Source organism: Schistocerca piceifrons, chromosome 3, assembly GCF_021461385.2.
Source record: "Schistocerca piceifrons isolate TAMUIC-IGC-003096 chromosome 3, iqSchPice1.1, whole genome shotgun sequence".
In the NCBI taxonomy this organism is placed as follows: Eukaryota; Metazoa; Arthropoda; class Insecta; order Orthoptera; family Acrididae; genus Schistocerca; species Schistocerca piceifrons.
Window position 1 is genome coordinate 329,548,412 of NC_060140.1, and position 21,445 is coordinate 329,569,856.

The window sequence follows — 21,445 nt, forward strand, 5'->3', positions numbered from 1 at the left end:
ACATTTCCATTTTTATTGGTTAAGATATTGGGAAAATGAAACCAGTGGACCATAGGAAATTGCACTAGTCTGACTCATCCTATGACATAGCTCACGATCCATTATCCATCTGCATGCAAGTGCCACTTTGGTAGGATCTGCGAAGATGAATTTAGACAGTTAGAAGGCACATAAATGCCTACGTAAACGCAACGTTAAGGTTCCAATGGCTCTAAGCACTATGGGACTTAACATCTGAGGTTATCAGTCCCCTAGACTTAGAACTACTTACACCTAACTAACCTAAGGACATCACACACAAACATTCCCGAGGCAAGATTCGAACCTGCGACTGTAGTAGCAGCGCGGTTCCGCACTAAAGCGCCTAGAACCGCTCGGTCACAGCAGCCGGCGCAACGGGAAGAATCACATGGTACACTGAGAAATATCCTCTGGCGTGGGCTTTGAAAGCGGTTTTCTGAGTATGGATGTGGATGTGGGTACTCATGGCGAAGCTCGACTGCATCAGAATCGTCTCCTTAGGTGTTAGGTTGGGAGGGTCACCTCCAGGAGACACCACGTTAATATGGTGTAACATTTGTCTCCGGCCTTGGTAATGGCCTCATTTCGGCTTATCTAACATAAGCTGCAACAAAGAGATACCAAACAGGTTCTAGAATACTCCATCCAATGGGATCTTCACTTCAAGATCTGTATGTTAAATAAGAGATAAATAATGTTTGGTGTAATATCAGTGAAACTGTATTATATTCAGAAGTGTAGCACATTAACATGATTTACCGTAACGATGAACTGACGTATTTCTGATAAACTAATGTCGTTATTACCATTCAGTAGTATGCTAGGTGGGACGACAATTTGTAACACGACGCGATTTAAGTCGCCAAAGTTGAGAAAATATTCTGTAGAAAATTTCACATAATATACTCCTGTCGCTTCGCGAGAAAGTTGTATCAACAAGACAGAAGTTTACATTTAAATGAAATGTGATCATGAACCGCCTCTACGTTCCTGGTCTTCTAGATGTCTGTTACGAGTCACGATTTCAGGATACGATAAATAACGCCAGTGCAGGCCTGACGCCAGGGTTCCAGCGTACCAAGCAGTTTTAAAGTTATTCACAATTCAAGATTGTCAATAGTGTGGGAACATGTTTCTAAAATGAAAACAGGCGTTTAAAGTAAACTATTATGTAACAGGAAAGGAGGCAAAATTGTCAGGGTATGTCAACAACATGGTGGCCATTCTGGAAACCGCCGTCTTGGTTGCTGCATTCTAATTTTCAAATGCATCTAATTATTTTTGAAAACATTGCCGGAGAAAGTCAGCGATTAAAATAGAACATTTGAAACTAATTATAATGCAGTCTAAATCGCAAATACACATTTATTGCAAGGTGACAGGGTCGATCATCCGTCTTCAGACTTCAAAACCATACTGATCGGCAATGGCTGTACACTGAGCAGAAATGGTTGAATTCAGCCCTTAACCATCAGTACGGTTTTAAAGATCTGAGGATGATCACGTGACGGTCGGACCTTTCACCTTGTAATAAAAGTATATTTGCGATCTACACTGTTTTTCAATTAATTTTAAATGGATTGTTGATGCATGTGCACGCATTCAGGTACACGTGCTGTTTAAAGTCCATGGAGAACGAGTGAAGCAGATGACAGTAACCGTACAACGTGCTGCGCAACACGTCGAGTACATTAGCCATTGTGTGTTATCACTGGTAAAACTAAATTGAGTTTTCTGTACAAAATCCTACATAACTCGAAAATGAATAAAGCTGTGTCCGAATGAAAGCTATCATTGTCTTTCTCGTGGAATTCTCTATTGTCTGATACGCCACATGATCCCTTCCCTTTTGAGATTTACATCTACATCTACTACGCAAGCCACCCAACGATGTGTGGCGGAGGGCACTTTACGTACAACTGTCATTACCTCCATTTCCTGTTCCAGTCGCGTATGGTTCGCAGGAAGAACGACTGCCGGAAAGCCTCCGTGCGCGCTCGAATCTCTCTAATTTTACATTCGTGATCTCCTCGGGAGGTATAAGAAGGGTGAAGTAATATATTCGATACCTCATCCAGAAACGCACCCTCTCGAAACCTGGCCAGCAAGCTACACCGCGATGCAGGGCGCCTCTCTTGCAGAGTCTGCCACTTGAGTTTGCTCAACATCTCCGTAACGCTATCACGCTTACCAAATAACCCTGTGACGAAACGCGCCGCTCTTCTTTGGAACTTCTCTATCTCCTCTGTCAACCCGATCTGGTACGGATCCCACACTGATGAACAATACTCAAGTTTAGGTCGAACGAGTGTTTTGTAAGCCACCTCCTTTGTTGGTGGACTACATGTTCTAAGGACTCTTCCAACGAATCTCAACCTGGCACCCACCTTACCAACAATTAATTTTATATGATCATTCCACTTCAAATCGTTCCGTACGCATACTCCCAGATATTTTACAGACGTAACTGCTACCAGTGTTTGTTCTGCTATCATATATTCATACAATAAAGGATCCTTCTTTGTATGTATTCGCAATACATTACATTTGTCTATGTTAAGGGTCAGTTGCCACTCCCTGCACCAAGTCCCTATCCGCTGCAGATCCTCCTGCATTTCACTGCAATTTTCTAATACTGCAACTTCTCTGTATACTACAGCATCATCCGCGAAAATCCGCATGGAACTTCCGACACTATCTACTAGGTCATTTACATATAATGTGAAAAGCAATGGTCCCACAACACTCCCCTGTGGCACGCCAGAGGTTACTTTAACGTCTGTAGACGACTCTCCATTGAGAACAACATGCTGTGTTCTGTTTGCTAAAATCTCTTCAATCCAGCCATACGGCTGGTCTGATATTCGGTAGGCTCTTACTTTGTTTATCAGGCGACAGTGCAGAACTGTATCGAACGCCTTCTGGAAGTCAAGGAAAATGGCATCTACCTGAGAGACTTTATCTAATATTTTCTGGGTCTCATGAACAAATAAAGCGAGTTAGGTCTCACACGATCGCTGTTTCCGGAATCCATGTTGATTCCTACAGAGTAGATTCTGGGTTTCCGGGAATGACATGATACGCGAGCAAAAAATATGTTGTAAAATTCAACAACAGATCGATGTCAGAGATATAGGCCTGTAGTTTTCCTCATCTGCTCGACGACCCTTCTTGAAAACTGGGACTTTCTGTGCTCTTTTCCAATCATTTGGAACCTTCCGTTCCTCTAGAGACCTGCGGTACACGGCTGTTAGAAGGGGGCAAGTTCTTTCGCGTACTCTGTGTAGAATCGAATTGGTATCGGGTCAGGTCCAGTGTACTTTCCTCTGTTGAGTGATTTCAGTTGCTTTTCTATTCCTTGGACACTTACTTCGATGTCAGCCATTTTTTCGTTCGCGCGTTGATTTAGAGAAGGAATGCAGTGCGGTCTTCCTCTGTGAAACAGCTTTGGAAAAACGTGTTTAGTATTTCAGCTTTACGCGTGTAGAGTGGCTTCCAGAATTGCCACCATTCCTGTCGTAGGTTAAGTCTGTGGGGCAAGCCTATGATTTGGCTAGTGGCCTAACGCCAGGTAGAGTGCAGCCTTTCTTTTTCGCGGCAGCTGGAGGAGGATAGTGGCGGGCCCATCGCCTCGGCCACCTTTTACCCCCGGGAGAGAGACCCGGTACTCATTTGGTAGTGAGCTGAGTGGACTTGGAACTGTCCTAGATGGGCAGGAACGAGGAAGAATTTCCGTTCCTACCCGGGACTGAATCCGGGTCTCCAGGACCACAGTCTAGCGCTCTACTGCTGGACCACTACAACCACCTCACCTTATACAGTGGTTCCGCACCTGTGGACCAAGCCGTACTCAGTATCCCCGGACGCGCAGACTTGTAACTGTAATCATAAACAGCGATCCAGAAGGCGCCAAGTGAGCGTGACGTGCACCCGCAGTGCCCACGTGTAAGTGGGGCACGAGCTTCCGGTGAGGTGCGGCGCCTCTGTCGCCGCTGCCGCCGCCGCCGCCGCCCGGCGCCCCTGGACTGGGTGACGTCAGCCAAGGCCGCGGCGCTACAAGAAGCGACGGCGGCGGCGGCGGCGGCGGCGGCCGGGTCCTGTCACAGGCGAGCGAGCGCCGGCGCGGTTTTTCAGCCGACGGGCATTCCTACCCTAATGACGTCCCCCGGTAAAACAGCCGCGGGCCTCCCGCCGCTTTGGCCGTGGAGAGACTCGCTTTCGCGAAAGCAATAGCGGATAACACCAGTTTTGCAATTAATGGAAACTTCCCTCAGCGTGGAAAGGGCCGTCGCAGCAAAAAAATGAGATCGCTGGAGAAAATTATTAGTGAACTACTGAAAAGGGCACAGTGGCCACTTACGAGCACTCTAGAAAACGTCGTGTAAGTAGGCTGTTTAGGTTTTTATATTGGTAACGCCACGTAGCGCTCTGTATGAAAATCACTGACTGTGCTGTGTGCAGTCTGTGGCTGGTTTGTATTGTTGGAATTTGCTATCGTAGTGTTGGGCAGTTGGCTGTGAATAGCGCGTAGCGTTGCGCAGTTGGAGGTGAGCCGCCAGCAATAGTGGATGTGGGGAGAGAGATGGCGCAGTTTTGAGAGCGGATGATCTGGACCTGTGTCCATCAGAGATAGTAAATTTGTAAGACTGGATGTCATGAACTGATATATATAATGACTTTTAGAACACTATTAAGGTAAATATATTGTTTGTTCTCTATCAAAATCTTTCACTTACTAAGTATGCCTATCAGTAGTTAGTGCCTTCAGTAGTTAGAGTCTTTTATTCAGCTGGCATTATTGGCGCACGCTGTATTACAGTAGTTTGAGTACCGAAGATTTTTGTGAGGTAAGTGATTCATGAAAGGTATAGGTTATTGTTAGTTAGGGCCATTCTTTTTAGAGATTTTTGAAAGTCAGATTGCGTTGCGCTAAAAATATTGTGTGTCAGTTTAAGCACAGTCTTTTTAAGGGGACGTTTCAGTAGAATTGGTACGAGGCGGTCACGTGGTCCTCCGTTACTGATGTACATCTTGGCAATGAAGTAGTGCCTAAGTGCCAATCGATTATACAGAATCGGAGCAGCTAAAATGCATCGTTGTAGAGACATGGCAGAAAGGCAGAAAAGAGCTATTGAATTAAAATATTTTCAATGAAGTTAGCCGCATTTGGGCACTGAAATGAATCAGTGGGAGTAGGTGGAAATTTGTGGTGGACCGGATGTCAAACCTGGTTCAAAAAATGGTTCAAATGGCTCTGAGCACTATGGGACTTAACAGCTGAGGTCATCAGTCCCATAGAACATAGAACTACTTAAACCTAACTAACCTAAGGACATCACACACATCCATGCCCGAGACAGGATTCGAACCTGCGACTGTAGCGGTCGCGCAGTTCCAGACTGAAGCGCCTAGAACCTCTCGGCCACACTGGCAGGCGTCAAACCTGGATCACTCGCTAAATGCGACCAGTGTAGTTAACCGCCTCGGCCATCCGTGCACGCCCCCCCATCTGCAAAGGAATGGTGTAGCACAGTCAGTTAGCACGCCGTAAGAACGGTGGTCGTAGAAACATCGTAACCTGGAGGAGGACTGGATATGAATGTCATGTCATGTCAATGACAATCATTTCTTTATATACAAGGTGTTTCCGTAAGAGCGTACAAAAATGCAACAGTGCAAAGAGTATCCTCCACTGAACAGGTAGGCAGCTTAAGGAGACATGCAAATAAACTTCTCTACCGCTTTGTCTAGCATTACTGTTTTCCAGCCTATTTACAACTAAGTGAGTACAAGTTTACACGTACTACTCTGTTTATTTGCATGTACGTTCTTTATTTCCTGCATGGAAACAAGGAGGATGAGCCTGATTACCAGGAAGTCATGATGCTGAGTTGGTTTGGTTTACTTGTCCATAAGGTGGCTCTGTTGTGTCGTATTTGCATTGTCCATGACAGAACGTGCTATGAATCAACGACAGAACCATTCATTATTCAGTGCTATTCCGAAGCGTACAGAACAGTATTATGGACCAGTACTGGTACAGTATTTCCTGGTCATTGGATTGGAAGGGGTGGTCCTATTCCTTGGCCAGCGAGGTCACCTGACCTGAATCCGCTTTATTGTTCCCTATGGGGATATCTAAAATCACTTGTGTATGAGACCCTAGAGGATGCGAAAATGGAATTAGTTGTCAGAATTGTAACTGCCTGTGGTGTGATTCGAAACAAACCAGGGACATTTGTCAGGGTTCGTCAGAATTTTATTCGCCAATATCATGCTTGTATTGCGTCAGTTTCAGCACATTTTGTAAGATAAGAGTACAAACGATAGTATTTGCAGCTAATTGTAACTAATGTAAATAAAAAAGTACAGAACAATGGATTTTATTCCTATTCCCTCCAAAATCTGGCTTCTCCGACGCCAGGTTCCCTACCACAGATTGTTCAGTGGAGCATCCTGTATGTACTGTTAAATTTTTACGCGCTCTTACGGAAACACCCTATGTATCTGTGTAGCAGATAGCTCACCTCTGGAGGGAATTTGCAACTCATCCCTAATCTTTCCTACAATGTTTAAAGTTTCTTCGGTTTCAGCATACTCGTAATGTTGTTGTTTAGCTCCCTCCGTTTCCGTTAGAACCACGTGGGTATCATTGGGGTAAGGGTGGGAATGAAAAAGAAGTGTATCTCATGACACGTGAATTCCCAGACTTTGTTCATCCAGTATTTGAGAATGAATGCACTTAGTGACTTTAAACAGACTTTAAACATAATTTCAAATCTTAACGAAAGTTTTCTCGCTGACATTTCTCGCTGACAACCCCCACAACATGATGAAATCAAAAGAAAATTGATCTCTTACTACATTTTCGCTTTTCATGCAGTAAAAGTCCCGCATCTTATTTAATTTATTACTTCTTTACTATTAACTATATTTACGACACATTTAGCAGTCAGTGTTCATATGTACCACTAAATGTACCTCCAAAATATTATTATTCTAAGACTCATAGTTTTTTAAACTATTAGAACTAATGTTTATATTCTCTATTTTTCCTTCTTTATTGGTTTATTTTGCTCAGGAGATGTGACTTCATAAACACTGAGACGCATGAAAAACTGCCGCATACTGTATAAAGTTTACATTTATTACTTCTTTGTTATTAATTCTATTCTCAACAAATTTCGGAAACAGTCACCAAATATAATACTAAATGTACTTGCAAAATTATATCATTTAGCGAAACTTTGTTCAGGAAATATGCCGTCATAAAGATTGAACTGCTTGAAAATGAAACTTTAGGGGGAAATTCGTTAGTGATAAAGCTGAAATATGTGTAGTAACATGTGTGTAATATGTTAAACATATGTGAAATAATGTGGTATGTGCATATCCTGGCAAAGCCGAAGGTGAAAAGGTTCTCTTAAACCCATGGATCGATTTCAGCCAAACTTGGTACACATATTACTTACAATCTGGAAATAATTTTGGGGTAACAACCACTTGCGTGCTATTGGTATGTAGGTGATAACTTGGTGACAGAAGGTGGGGAGGATCACATGGACAAATGGTTCAAATGGTTCTGAGCACTATGGGACCTAACAGCTGAGGTCATCAGTCCCCTAGAACTTAGAACTACTTAAACCTACCTAACCTAAGGACATCACACAGACCCATGCCCGAGGCAGGACTCGAACCTGTGACCGTAGCGGTCGCGCGGTTCCAGACTGAAGCGCCTAGAACCGCTCGGCCACCCCGGCCGGCGCACATGGACAGAGAGGGGAAAGGAGGAGATGGATATAGATAGGGGAAAGGAGGGGGACAGAGAAAAGGATGACGTGGACGGGGAAAGGAGGAAAGGGGGAGATAGGCTGAGGGGGAAATAGGTGATAGGTGTTGGACAGAGAGAGGAACAAGAGCAGATGAGCAGAGAGAGGGGAGAGGAGGAGACAAAGAGAGAGGGGGGGACGGCCTTTAGAATGGCCCGAAGAGTCGCAATAATGCCTCATGTTACTTGATGCAAGGTGTCAAGTGCAACGACGACCCAGTGAGCCATTGTGTAGTTCAGCTGTAGGTGGATTGGAGGCGTTTCTCTTTCCAGGACTTAGAGAGCTCTCACTGACGTTGCCCTGGTCAGGAAGGAGGATATATAGCCATTTCTTCTACATCTGCTTGATGAGGATACTGTGGTCACTACAGTCTCCCAAGATGACAACAGCTAGGTTCACGGAACTGTTCAAAAATAGTTCAAATCGCCCTGAGCACTATGGGACTTAATATCTATGGTCATCAGTCCCCTAGAACTTAGAACTACTTAAACCTAACTAACCTAAGGACATCACACAACACCCAGTCGTCACAAGGCAGAGAAAATCCCTGACCCCGCCAGGAATCGAACTCGGGAACCCGGGCGTGGGAAGCGAGAACGCTACCACACGACCACGAGCTGCGGAGTCACGGAACTCTACTCATGGGTTCATTGTTAGGCATCATATCACATCTCGCATGATCCGATAAGTCACTCGATGTTAATGACACTGAAAATCTCTGAGACTATTCAGAGCAGCGGATGAACCGCAGTAATTTGGTACTGTATAGTAAAATGGGGTAAATAGAAATCAATGAGGTGAATAGAAACAAAACTTGCAAAAAAATTATATGATATAGCGTCGGAAGACAAATAGGAATATCACTCAAAGATTTCTTTGCCTAGGTTGGTAGTAAACCAGTCTAACAGGAAAATTGTGAATTTGAAAGTTTATGACATCGTCAGTTTACATTGTGTCCATTCTACAACAGACATTAGATGTGGTGGTGAATTTATGTATTTTGAACTTGTAAGACCAATCTAAACTGACGGAAATGTAGAAGCACGTAGCACCGTGTTCAGCCCAGGAGAAAGTGTTGTGATTAAAGTATATGGAAAAAGTGAGCAGTCATTTAGATTGTAGGCATGTAGAATGTGTCACTTAGAAGGCAAAGTTTAGGTTGACGTTGTAAAGGAAAAGCAAAATCGATTAAATACGTTTATTTTAACAGATGTTTCATTTTTTAGTCAAAGAAGATGTTGTTCGAAAACTCTTAATTATTTCTCGTGGTACGACTCCTTGACTCAAAGACATCATCTTTAATATGGTGGATTAGCCGAGCTGTCTAAGGCGCTGCAGTCATGGACTGTGCGGCTGGTCCGGGCGGAGGTTCGAGTCCTCCCTCGGGTATGGGTGTGTGTTTGTGTGTTTGTCCTTAGGATAATTTAGGTTAAGTAGCGTGTAAGCTTAGGTACTGATGACCTTAGCAGTTAAGTCCCATAAAATTTCACACACATTAATTTAATATGGTGTGAGTTACCTAGCGTATTAACAAACTAAGTTGCTCAATTTCGTGTTAAAACGAAGTAAAATTTTTTTTTTTTTTTTTTTAATATTCCTGGTGAAACAGGTCTATTGGGAGTTCGTTATTTGCATTTCTGGAGTTTGTACATACTTTGGATGTCTTAAACGCTAGGCGACAATTTTGAATTTTCTGATTATTCGCAGGCAGTCTTCCATCAGAGTAGCTGTGTCTGTTATGTCATCGCTGTTTGGCAGCGAAGAGCGCGGGAATTCTATTGTTAGAGGTGTAGTGAGACTGACGTCGAACAGAGGACTTGTGGCAATGTAGACGTAAAGTTAAGTGCATCTGTAAATAACCAAAATGATTTCTGTGTAAATATTGCGGATCAGAGGACGAAGATTCGATCAGTGATTTAAAATGAAATGAGATGTAATGAGATTACACAAGCATATGAAGAGGAAGGAAGGTAATACTTTTTATTCAGTTCTGTTACAGTCACGCGTACTTTGGAACCATTGTTGAATGAGACATCCATATCAAGGAACTTTAGATTTTTCATTAAAGATTGAGTAACTTTTCACCGTACGGTATTTTTTATGTTTATTAATTATTTGTCTAACATTTGTGGTATCTGTATTGCCCTTATGAGTGTTTTAACATGAATTTCAAACAAGTAAGAATATATCACATAATTCAAAACCAGTTTGTTAAAGAAATAGTTCTTTAAGAGCACTGTCCACATCCTCAATCCAAGTCAGTTTTATTTAAAGAGTGTCTCACTCAGTGAGGTGTATAAAACAGTTTACTTGTTGTCTGGAGCACTGCACTAACTCTCAGCAAATGTAGATAGAAATTTTCATCTGGCGTGCAGAGAGCGACAAGCACCACGTTTTCTAGCAATTATGTTACGAGGTAAGATATTTTCATTTCACGATTAGTTTGTTACGAAAATTATCAACGTACAGGGGACATTTCATGAACTGCATCGTTAGGCAGATTATTAACGCACTGGGACCGCTTTGCTTAATTAAAGAGGTTAATAGTTAAGTTCAGGATTTAATCAGTTAGCAGATATTTTTAGAAAGATTATAAAATAGCCCCAAATTCATGTTGTATTCTCGCAGGTAGATACCGGGTGATCAAAAATTCAGTATAAATTTGAAAACTGAATAAATCACGGAATAATGTAGATAGAGAGGTACAAATTGACACACATGCTTGGAATGACATGGGGTTTTATTAGAACCAAAAAAATACAAAAGTTCAAAATATGTCCGCCAGATGGTGCTTCATCTGATCAGAATAGCAATAATTAGCATAACAAAGTAAGAAAAAGCAAAGATGTCGTTCTTTACAGGAAATGCTCAATATGTCCACCATCATTCCTCAACAAAAGCTGTAGTCGAGGAATAATGTTGTGAACAGCACTGTAAAGCATGTCCGGAGTTATGGTGAGGCACTGGCGTCGGATGTTGTCCTTCAGCATCCCTAGAGATCCAGAATGAGATTTTCACTCTGCAGCGGAGTGTGCGCTGATATGAAACTTCCTGGCAGATTAAAACTGTGTGCCCGACCGAGACTCGAACTCGGGACCTTTGCCTTTCGCGGGCAAGTGCTCTACCATCTGAGCTACCGAAGCACGACTCACGCCCGGTACTCACAGCTTTACTTCTGCCAGTATCTCGTCTCCTACCTTCCAAACTTTACAGAAGCTCTCCTGCGTACCTTGCAGAACTAGCACTCCTGAAAGAAAGGATATAGCGGAGACATGGCTTAGCCACAGCCTGGGGGATGTTTCCAGAATGAGATTTTCACTCTGCAGCGGAGTGTGCGCTGATATGAAACTTCCTGGCAGATTAAAACTGTGTGCTCGACCGAGACTCGAACTCGGGACCTTTGCCTTTCGCGGGCAAGTGCTCTACCATCTGAGCTACCGAAGCACGACTCATGCCCGGTACTCACAGCTTTACTTCTGCCAGTATCTCGTCTCCTACCTTCCAAACTTTACAGAAGCTCTCCTGCGTACCTTGCAGAACTAGCACTCCTGAAAGAAAGGATATAGCGGAGACATGGCTTAGCCACAGCCTGGGGGATGTTTCCAGAATGAGATTTTCACTCTGCAGCGGAGTGTGCGCTGATATGAAACTTCCTGGCAGATTAAAACTGTGTGCCCGACCGAGACTCGAACTCGGGACCTTTGCCTTTCGCGGGCAAGTGCTCTACCATCTGAGCTACCGAAGCACGACTCACGCCCGGTACTCACAGCTTCACTTCTGCCAGTATCTCGTCTCCTACCTTCCAAACTTTACAGAAGCTCTCCTGCGTACCTTGCAGAACTAGCACTCCTTAAAGAAAGGATATAGCGGAGACATGGCTTAGCCACAGCCTGGGGGATGTTTCCAGAATGAGATTTTCACTCTGCAGCGGAGTGTGCGCTGATATGAAACTTCCTGGCAGATTAAAACTGTGTGCCCGACCGAGACTCGAACTCGGGACCTTTGCCTTTCGCGGGCAAGTGCTCTACCATCTGAGCTACCGAAGCACGACTCACGCCCGGTACTCACAGCAAAGGTCCCGAGTTCGAGTCTCGGTCGGGCACACAGTTTTAATCTGCCAGGAAGTTTCATATCAGCGCACACTCCGCTGCAGAGTGAAAATCTCATTCTGGAAACATCCCCCAGGCTGTGGCTAAGCCATGTCTCCGCTATATCCTTTCTTTCAGGAGTGCTAGTTCTGCAAGGTACGCAGGAGAGCTTCTGTAAAGTTTGGAAGGTAGGAGACGAGATACTGGCAGAAGTAAAGCTGTGAGTACCGGGCGTGAGTCGTGCTTCGGTAGCTCAGATGGGCAGTCGTGCTTCGGTGGGCGAGCTGTGCGGACGAGCCTTGTTTACGTGCTCGCTGCGGCCGGCCGCGCGCTGACAAGTAAGTGGGCGCTCTTGTGGCTTACACGCCAATTGTATATTTGAAAATGAATCGAACTTGAATATGACGCAACCGCTTCGCAAAGATACTTTGAAGTTCACGTTCGATGAACGCTTTGCACGACCTAAAGCATTCGAAGTAGAACAGTTCTTGCGCGATGTAGTAAAGCTCAGTTCCACTGATATAACTGGGATCCACTTATCGATTGTGAGTAGCACAGTTTATGTAAAGATGGTGAATGCTAAATGCTGTGATAGGATTATTGAAGGATGTGGAGGATCTTTTAAATTTAATCACTGTGATGGAAACGTCGGTGATGTCAAAGTAGATCATGCAGGTTTCGGGATAAGAACAGTCCGTATTTTTGAACTTCCCTTTGAAATAACTACGGAACAAATTAATTGCGTCCTCAAAGCATATGGGAAGGTCATTAGTAATGTTGCGGAAAAGTGGACCACCTTTCAAACGTTTCCAGTTTTAAATGGTGTCAGGCAAATAAAAATAGATCTTCAGCAGCATATTCCCTCGTATGTTTACGTATGCGGTTATAGAGCTATTGTGATGTATGATGGACAGCCGCGTACTTGCTCCGGCTGTGGACAGACTGGACACGTACGTTCAGAATGTATACAGAGGAGAGTGACGCAGGTGCCGGCGGGGGAAGTAGTCCCTCCCATGACGATGACGACCTTACCAGTGACATATGCTACGGCCACCCGTGGCCACTCTGCTACGACACCGAGTTTCGCTTTGGCGAGCAGTGGCGACAGAAAAGACGACGACCAAAACTTGTCAGTGACCACTAGCTCTACTGAAGTAACGACTGTCGTTCCGTCGCCTGAAGCGGCGCCCATTACAGAAGCAGGATGTCTTTCCAAAAATGACGGAACTACTGAGCAAGATGTACAGAGAGACGAGAACGAGGATGCTGCACAAGATCCCAGCACGGCTTCCGAGACTGAAGAGCGACAGAAATCCGGATCTCTTCCCAAAAAGCATAAAAAACGGAGGATAGCTCCACCTGACGCTCCTCAAAAGGTACAATCAGTGCGAGAAAAGGCACAACAAATTGGTCGCAAAATCAGTGGTATGACATCCGTCAATTTTGACGTAGACCCACAGACCCCGCATACAGCGGGAAAAGACGAGTTTCGAAAAGTGAAAACGCAGACGCAACACGATGGTGAAACGAAACGGTCCACAAGTAAAGAAACAAAGAACAGAACTCCATCTCAACGTGGGCCAGAGATAGAGTTGTCTCAACGCAGTGATACGAAAAATTGGGCAGATGACATTGAAGAATTTCCCGCAGATGAGGAAATGAAAGAAGTGTCACACCTACCAGGAGGAAAGATTCCAGTGCAGAAAGACAAACAAATGAGGGACGAGACATCGTCTCGGCCATAGCATGGAAAACCTTAGGCTTTGTCGACAGTGGGTCATAACGACTTGTATACTTACTTAATTAATCATGAATTCGTTACAAGCTTATAGAATCGGGACTTTGAATCTAAACAAGATCCGTAGCGAATTAAACCTTAAGAACTTGCAAGACATGCTCTACGCCGCTGATATTGATGTTATTATGTTACAAGAAGTAACAGATATTAGACTGGATGCCATCACAGGTTACAATGCAGTCGTAAATCCAGGGAGCGACAGTGACCTCGGAACTGCGATACTCGCCAAAGAAGGAATTATCATCAAAGATGTGGAGAAACTGGTAAACGCCAGAGGTCTAGCTGTCACCATTCACAATACGCGTTTTATAAATATTTATGCACCATCTGGCACCGGGAACAGGAGGCGAAGAGCTGAATTTTATAAAGATGATATAGTTTCCCTTTTCGGTGGCCGCTACGAGCATATCATTTTTGGAGGTGATTATAATTGTGTGCTGTCTCCAAAAGACCAGACGCCGCATTTTAATAACTGTGCAGAACTCGGAGCCGTAATTACAGAACTCCGCTTAATTGACACCTGGGAGCTCAAGAACGGTGCATTGCCGGGTTTCACTCATATTACGAATCATTCCGCTAGTCGCATCGACAGGATCTATGTAACAGTCGACCTGGAAACACACGTTCTCCAGACAGAGTTATGGCCCACTATCTTTTCGGATCACGCTGCATACATATGTACCATGAACTTAAAACGGCAAGAAACGTACAGGGGACGAGGCTTGTGGAAGTTGAACGTGGAACATCTAAAAGACCCTGAATACCACGAAATATTCAATAACGTATGGAACGCGTGCGAGAACAAATTCGCTTCATATACCTCGGCACTGGCATGGTGGATGAAATGTGTGAAACCCGCGATAAGAAAATCGCTGATGAATTACTCCCGCGAGAAAAGTGTTTGGCAAAAACGGACGATAGAATATTACTTCCAAGTCCTTCGTGACCTATATCAATCTGATGAGTCCGTAATCGCCAACTACGTGGAAATAAAACGGATTCAGGCTAAACTTCTCGGACTGAAGCGGAAACAGCTGGAAGGTCATCAAGTAAGAACAGGACTTCACGATGCTGTAAAAGGAGAGCAAACATCTATATATCATGTGATTAATGAGAGGAAGGGGCAACGCAGGAAAATAATAACCGAACTAAGATCTTCTGACGGTAGGTTACTGACGCAGCAAAGTGACATCAAGAACGAAATTCACAAGTACTTCGCAGAGTTATTAGGCAAAACGACAATGGATATCCCGGTGGACAATGACATCATGACGGGATTCACACGCGGGCTCGACCCAGTAGAAGCAAACAACTTGTTAACTGAAATCACAGAAGAAGAAGTCGCAGACGCTATAACACGAAGCCCGAAAAATAAGTCTCCTGGGCCTGACGGTATCCCGGCCGAGTTCTATCAAATGTTCAGAAGACAGTTGATTCCCAAATTAGCGTGCATCTGTAACGAATTAATGAATCCCGCCAATGGCATCCCACGCGACTTCCTAGAAGGAACCATTGTTCTAATCCCGAAACATCCTGCAGGAAAATCTGTAACAAATTTTAGGCCTATCACTCTCCTAAATTCGGACTATAAAATATTTGCCCGCATCATAAACGAAAGATTAAAATCAGTATTGAACACAGTCACTGGATCATATCAATCGAGCGTAGGAAAAGACAGATCAATTTACCAAACACTGTGCGACTACAGAGATATTATTTCCATTGCCGCAGCCTGTAAAATAAAATGCGCCATAGTATCATTGGACTTTGAGAAAGCATTCGATAGAGTCGATCATGTTTATCTTTTTCACACCATGCGTGCCATGAACTTCCCGCAAGGTTTTATCAACATTATTACAAATCTTCTGCAGAAGTCAACATCGATAGTTATGGTAAACGGTCAGTCCAGTAAGCCCATTGTAATGAAAAGTTCGGTGCGACAAGGGTGCCCGATGTCTATGTCACTCTTTGCAATAGCAATCGAGCCATTGCTTTTTCGCCTCAGCCACAACCTACAAGGATTCACTACACGCGGCCGTAGGATTGTCTGCAGAGCATATGCCGATGACGTTGCATTTATTGTCAAAGACAACGACGAGATAGAGAAAGCACTCGACATAATAAACAAATATGAACAAGTATCTGGTGCGAAAATGAATAGGAATAAGTCTGGCATAATGAATATTGGAAGCGGATTAGGAGTTCCCATTCATGGGCCAATAAAGGAAATTGTCACCATGACATGTCTTGGAGTGGAATACACAAGAAATATTCGGCAGACCATCGCAGTTAATTACAGAAGAATCCTCAACACCATCCGTGCCTGTATACGTCAGCACAATCTCCGTACTCTTGATGAGATACAAAGAGTGGCTCTCGTCAACATCTATTTGTCCTCTAAATTAAATTACGTGGCTCAAGCCCTGCCAATGCCGAGGGAAGTGGCGAACAGGATTTTGGCTGCTTTTGGCCATTTCGTCAGCCGCGGCCACATCTTCAAAGTCAAGTACCAGACATTGACTCTACCGACTGGGAATGGTGGATTGAATCTCACAGACGTGTACAATAAAGCACAAGCATTGTACGTCTGTAAAACATAAACTGTGGAAGCGGTCAGTCGACAGTGTCACCGCATTCTTGTTAAATGAAATAGCGCCGGTCAGCCAGGACGCCCCAATAGACGTTCACCACATCCCAAATGAACTTTACCACCTAAAACATTTCTTCGTAGAGTATAGCTACATTGGACTGGGAACACCCGAGAAAGATGTCATCAAAGTCAAGAAAATATACCAAAACTTAATGAACTTTCAGACCAAGAACATCATAGAACAAAAATACGTCGGTCACTCTTGGCATGATATCTGGAGGAACATACATCACCCATATTTACCAACAAAAGTGCGGTCATTGTGGTACTACTTTGTGAATAGGAAATTTCCAACAAACTCCAGACTACATTCCATTCACCTGGCTGATTCCCCTTTGTGTACCATTTGCAACCTGATTGATACGGATGAACATCAATTTGTCTGTGGAAATGCGAATAATATATGGTTGTCAATCAGAAAAAAATTAGCAACTATGCAGAGAACACCGCCGTATTTGATAACGCCAGCGTGCCTTTTATACCCAGAAGAGGAGTTATACCCCACCTGGAAGAAAAATGCCGTCAACTGGTTGAAGGGACACGCAGTATTTTACCTCCTGTCCAGTAAAGAAAGGAGCGAAGAAGATTTTTGGACGTACATTTCCGACCAGCATCACAAGCTACTACGCATGAATAATTATTATGATACATACGCCAACTTCCTGAGAAGAACAGTCATGTGAACTCCATTTTCGATTATGCGATTCAGAACATGAAGAAACGAGAGACAATTTGATCTTTGAAAAACAAATACGATCAAGTGACGAACATCACTATCTGGTTTAGACTTGGATTTTTTTTTTTTTTTTTTTTTTTTTTTTTTTTTCTAAAATGCGAAGGAACTTTTGTTTTATTACTTTTAAATGTCAGTTGAAAAATATGTACTACTGTAGAATGTTATGACTAAAAAAACGCCCGGGTTCTCGGGTTCGATTCCCGGCGGGGAGTACCTTGGTTTATTTTATTTTTTTTTAACTTATTTGTTTTAATGTTTAAATATGAGGGAATTTGGGCAATATAGAGCTTCAGTGATTATTCTAAATACATTGCATGATTTAATTTTTTTTTTTTTAAGTTATTGGTTATAACGTTTAAGGAAAAGGAAATTTTGTTTAATTTAGAATCTCAGTAACTACCTTTAAATATTTTGAATAATCTTAAGTTTTTTAAAAGGTTATTGCTTCTGATGTTTTAGAAAAGAAAAGGAAGTTAACATTCTAAAAATTTGCATGTTAGTACAGTTTGAAGCATTATGTGTTTTAATGTTCAAGAAAAGGAAATTACAAGTTTTCTGTATACCTGTATATCCCTGTGTAAACTAAGAAAACCAATAAATGTTCTGTTACTGTGAAAAAAAAAAAAAAAAACAAAAAAAAAAAAAAAAAAAAAAAAGATGGTAGAGCACTTGCCCGCGAAAGGCAAAGGTCCCGAGTTCGAGTCTCGGTCGGGCACACAGTTTTAATCTGCCAGGAAGTTTCATATCAGCGCACACTCCGCTGCGGAGTGAAAATCTCATTCTGGAAACATCCCCCAGGCTGTGGCTAAGCTATGTCTCCGCTATATCCTTTCTTTCAGGAGTGCTAGTTCTGCAAGGTACGCAGGAGAGCTTCTGTAAAGTTTGGAAGGTAGGAGACGAGATACTGGCAGAAGTAAAGCTGTGAGTACCGGGCGTGAGTCGTGCTTCGGTAGCTCAGATGGTAGAGCACTTGCCCGCGAAAGGCAAAGGTCCCGAGTTCGAGTCTCGGTCGGGCACACAGTTTTAATCTGCCAGGAAGTTTCATATCAGCGCACACTCCGCTGCAGAGTGAAAATCTCATTCTGGAAACATCCCCCAGGCTGTGGCTAAGCCATGTCTCCGCTATATCCTTTCTTTCAGGAGTGCTAATTCTGCAAGGTACGCAGGAGAGCTTCTGTAAAGTTTGGAAGGTAGGAGACGAGATACTGGCAGAAGTAAAGCTGTGAGTACCGGGCGTGAGTCGTGCTTCGGTAGCTCAGATGGTAGAGCACTTGCCCGCGAAAGGCAAAGGTCCCGAGTTCGAGTCTCGGTCGGGCACACAGTTTTAATCTGCCAGGAAGTTTCATCCCTAGAGATGTCGATCGATCACGATACACTTGCGACTTCAGGTAACCCCAAAGCCAAGAATCGCAAGGACTGAGGTCTAGGGACCTGGGAGGCCACGCATGACGAAAGTGGCGGCTGACCACACGATCATCACCAAATGACGCGCGCAAGAGATGGGTCAAATGGCTCTGAGCACTATGGGACTTAACATCCGAGGTCATCAGTCCCCTAGAACTTAGAACTACTTAAACCTAACTAACATAAGGACATCCATGCCCGAGGCAGGATTCGAACCTTGCGACCGTACCGGTCTTGCGGTTCCAGACTGAAGCGCCTAGAACCGCTCGGCCACACCGGCTGGCCACGCAAGAGATCTTTCACGCGTCTAGCAATATGGGGTGGAGCGCCATCTTGCATAAACATCGTACGTTCCAGCAGGTGTTTATCATCCAGGCTGGGGATGATGCGATTCTGTAACATATCGACGTACCTTTCACCCGTCAAGGTAGCACTGACGCGTTTTGCTGTGCAGCGCCATCTGTGATTTTTTTTTCTTTTGTTCTAATAAAACCCCATGTCACTCCAAGCATGTGTGTCAATTTTTACCTATCTATCTACATTATTCCGTGGTTTATTAAGTTTTCAAATTTATACTGACTTTTTGATCACCCGGTATCTACCTGCGAGAATACAACATGAATTTGGTTTTTTGACTACCCGGTATATTTGGTTTCTCTCGCAGTTGGAAGTGCACAAAGTCACCGAAAGATAAACAACAGCAAAGTTACAACCAACCGACCAAGTCAGTACGAGTTCAAAAATAAACGAAAACAAATATTTTTAAAGGAAACTTCCACTAGGTTCGAAAGAGATTGTGACATGATCCCATTCACCTGAATACCAGTAAACAAAAAAAATAATAAGATTAGCACTACTGTTTCTATTGACCCCTCCCCCCTGAGTAAATAGAAACAGTTATTTTCGAAACCTAGATATATTTTTAGACCCAACAGCTGCAGTCCAATACAATTTTGATTTTAATATTTCTTTTTAGAAACTGTCGACTTTTTTTTCTTTTTAAGTTGAAAACTGTCTCTATTAAATCTATCGTACGGTAGCTCGATGAGGTCTAATAATCTATGAGTGGCTTCAGCTGAATATGGAACACTTGCAAAAAGTTGTGGACTTTTCCTCAACTTCCCATAATCAGTGCTAGATGAGGTGCTAGCTGATGTCAGCGTTCTATCTGCTGAAGGGTGGCCAACTATTCATCCAGTGCTGACTACGCCGCTGTTACACCTAAGAGTCCCTCATCAGCACTTTGTAAGGGAGCGAGGCGTCTGCGGGCTTGCCCTTCCGTAGGCAGCCCGCGCCGCCCACGTGTTCGTGGAAGAGCCGCGCCGGGCGACGCAGCAGGGCCGGCGCGGCGCGTGTCGCTGCGTGCATCCGCCGGCGCTGCGGGCCCTTCCAAATTGGACGCCATTATGCTTGGCTCGTTAGCGCAGCGCGGCCCAACGCCGCTAGCGCGGGGGCGAACAGGTAGTCGGCCGGACCGCCAGACCGCCTCCCACGCCGCCACGGCCGCCTCCGCCTCCGCAGCGCCAGCCAGGCCCACAGCGGGCTCTTCTCGTCGCCTCCGATCGACTTCGCTTACAGTCCGTTCCACACGAAGCACTTTCTAGTCAAAACCCACTACTCGTGTTGGGTCTGTCACGTGACAGCTTGTAAATCAGTGGCCAATCATGTCGCGAGTGGGTCAGTGACGTCAGTTGTAACATATTTGTTTCCTGGTCACGCGTGTGGTTGATCGCTCTTGTGAACGATTAAGCTGGTTTTCGGTATCCTAGAGAATTGGGTTTTAGTTCATGCTGGAGATACAGATCTAGTCTTTCCCAATTCTTCTCAATGGACCGTGGTCTGAGCCCACAAATCAGTTTTCAAAAGCAAGTAGTTTTCTCCTGACAGCTGGTGCGAAGCAGCACCTTCTGGAGAAGTTACACTATTGGCCATTAAAATTGATACACCACGACGATGGCGTGCTACAGACGCGAAATTTAACCGACAGGAAGAAGATGCTCTGATACGCAAATGATTAGCTTTTCAGAGCATTCACACAAGGTTAGCGCCGGTGGCGATACCTACAACGTGCTGACATGAGGAAAGTTTCCAACCGATTTCTCATACACAAACAGCAGTTTACCGGCGTTACCTGGTGAAACGTTGTAGTGATGCCTCGTGTAAGGAGGAGGAAGCGTACCATCACGTTTCCGACTTTGATAACGGTAGGATTCTAGCCTATCGCGATTGCGGTTTATCGTATCGCGACATTGCTGTTCACGTTGGTCGAGATCCAAGCAGAATATGGAATCGGTGGGTTCAGGAGGGTAATACGGAACGCCGTACTGGATCCCAACGGCCTCGTATCACTAGCAGTAGAGATGACAGGTATCTTATCCGCATGGCTGTAACGGATCGTGCAGCCACGTCTCGATCCCTGAGTTAACAACCATCTGCACGAACAGTTCGACGACGTTTGCAGCAGCATGGACTATTAGCTCGGAGACCATGGCTGCGGTTACCCTTGACGCTGCATCACAGACAGGAGCGTCTGCGATGATGTACTCAAGGACGAACCTGGGTGCACGAATGGCAAAACGTCATTTTTTCGGATGAATCCAGGTTCTGTTTACAGCATCATGATGGTCGCATCCGTGTTTGGCGACATCGCAGTGAACGCACATTGGAAGCGTGTATTCGTCATCGCCATACTGGCGTATCACCCGGCGTGATGGTATGGGGAACAGTGGACGTTACATTTCAGATGTGTTACGACGCGTGGCTCTACCCTTCATTCGATCCCCGCGAAACCCTACATTTCAGCAGGATAATGCACGACAGCATGTTCAGGTCCTATACGGGCCTTTCTGGATAGAGAAAATGTTAGACTGCTGCCCTGGCCAGCACGTTCTTCAGATCTCTCACCAATTGAAAACGTCT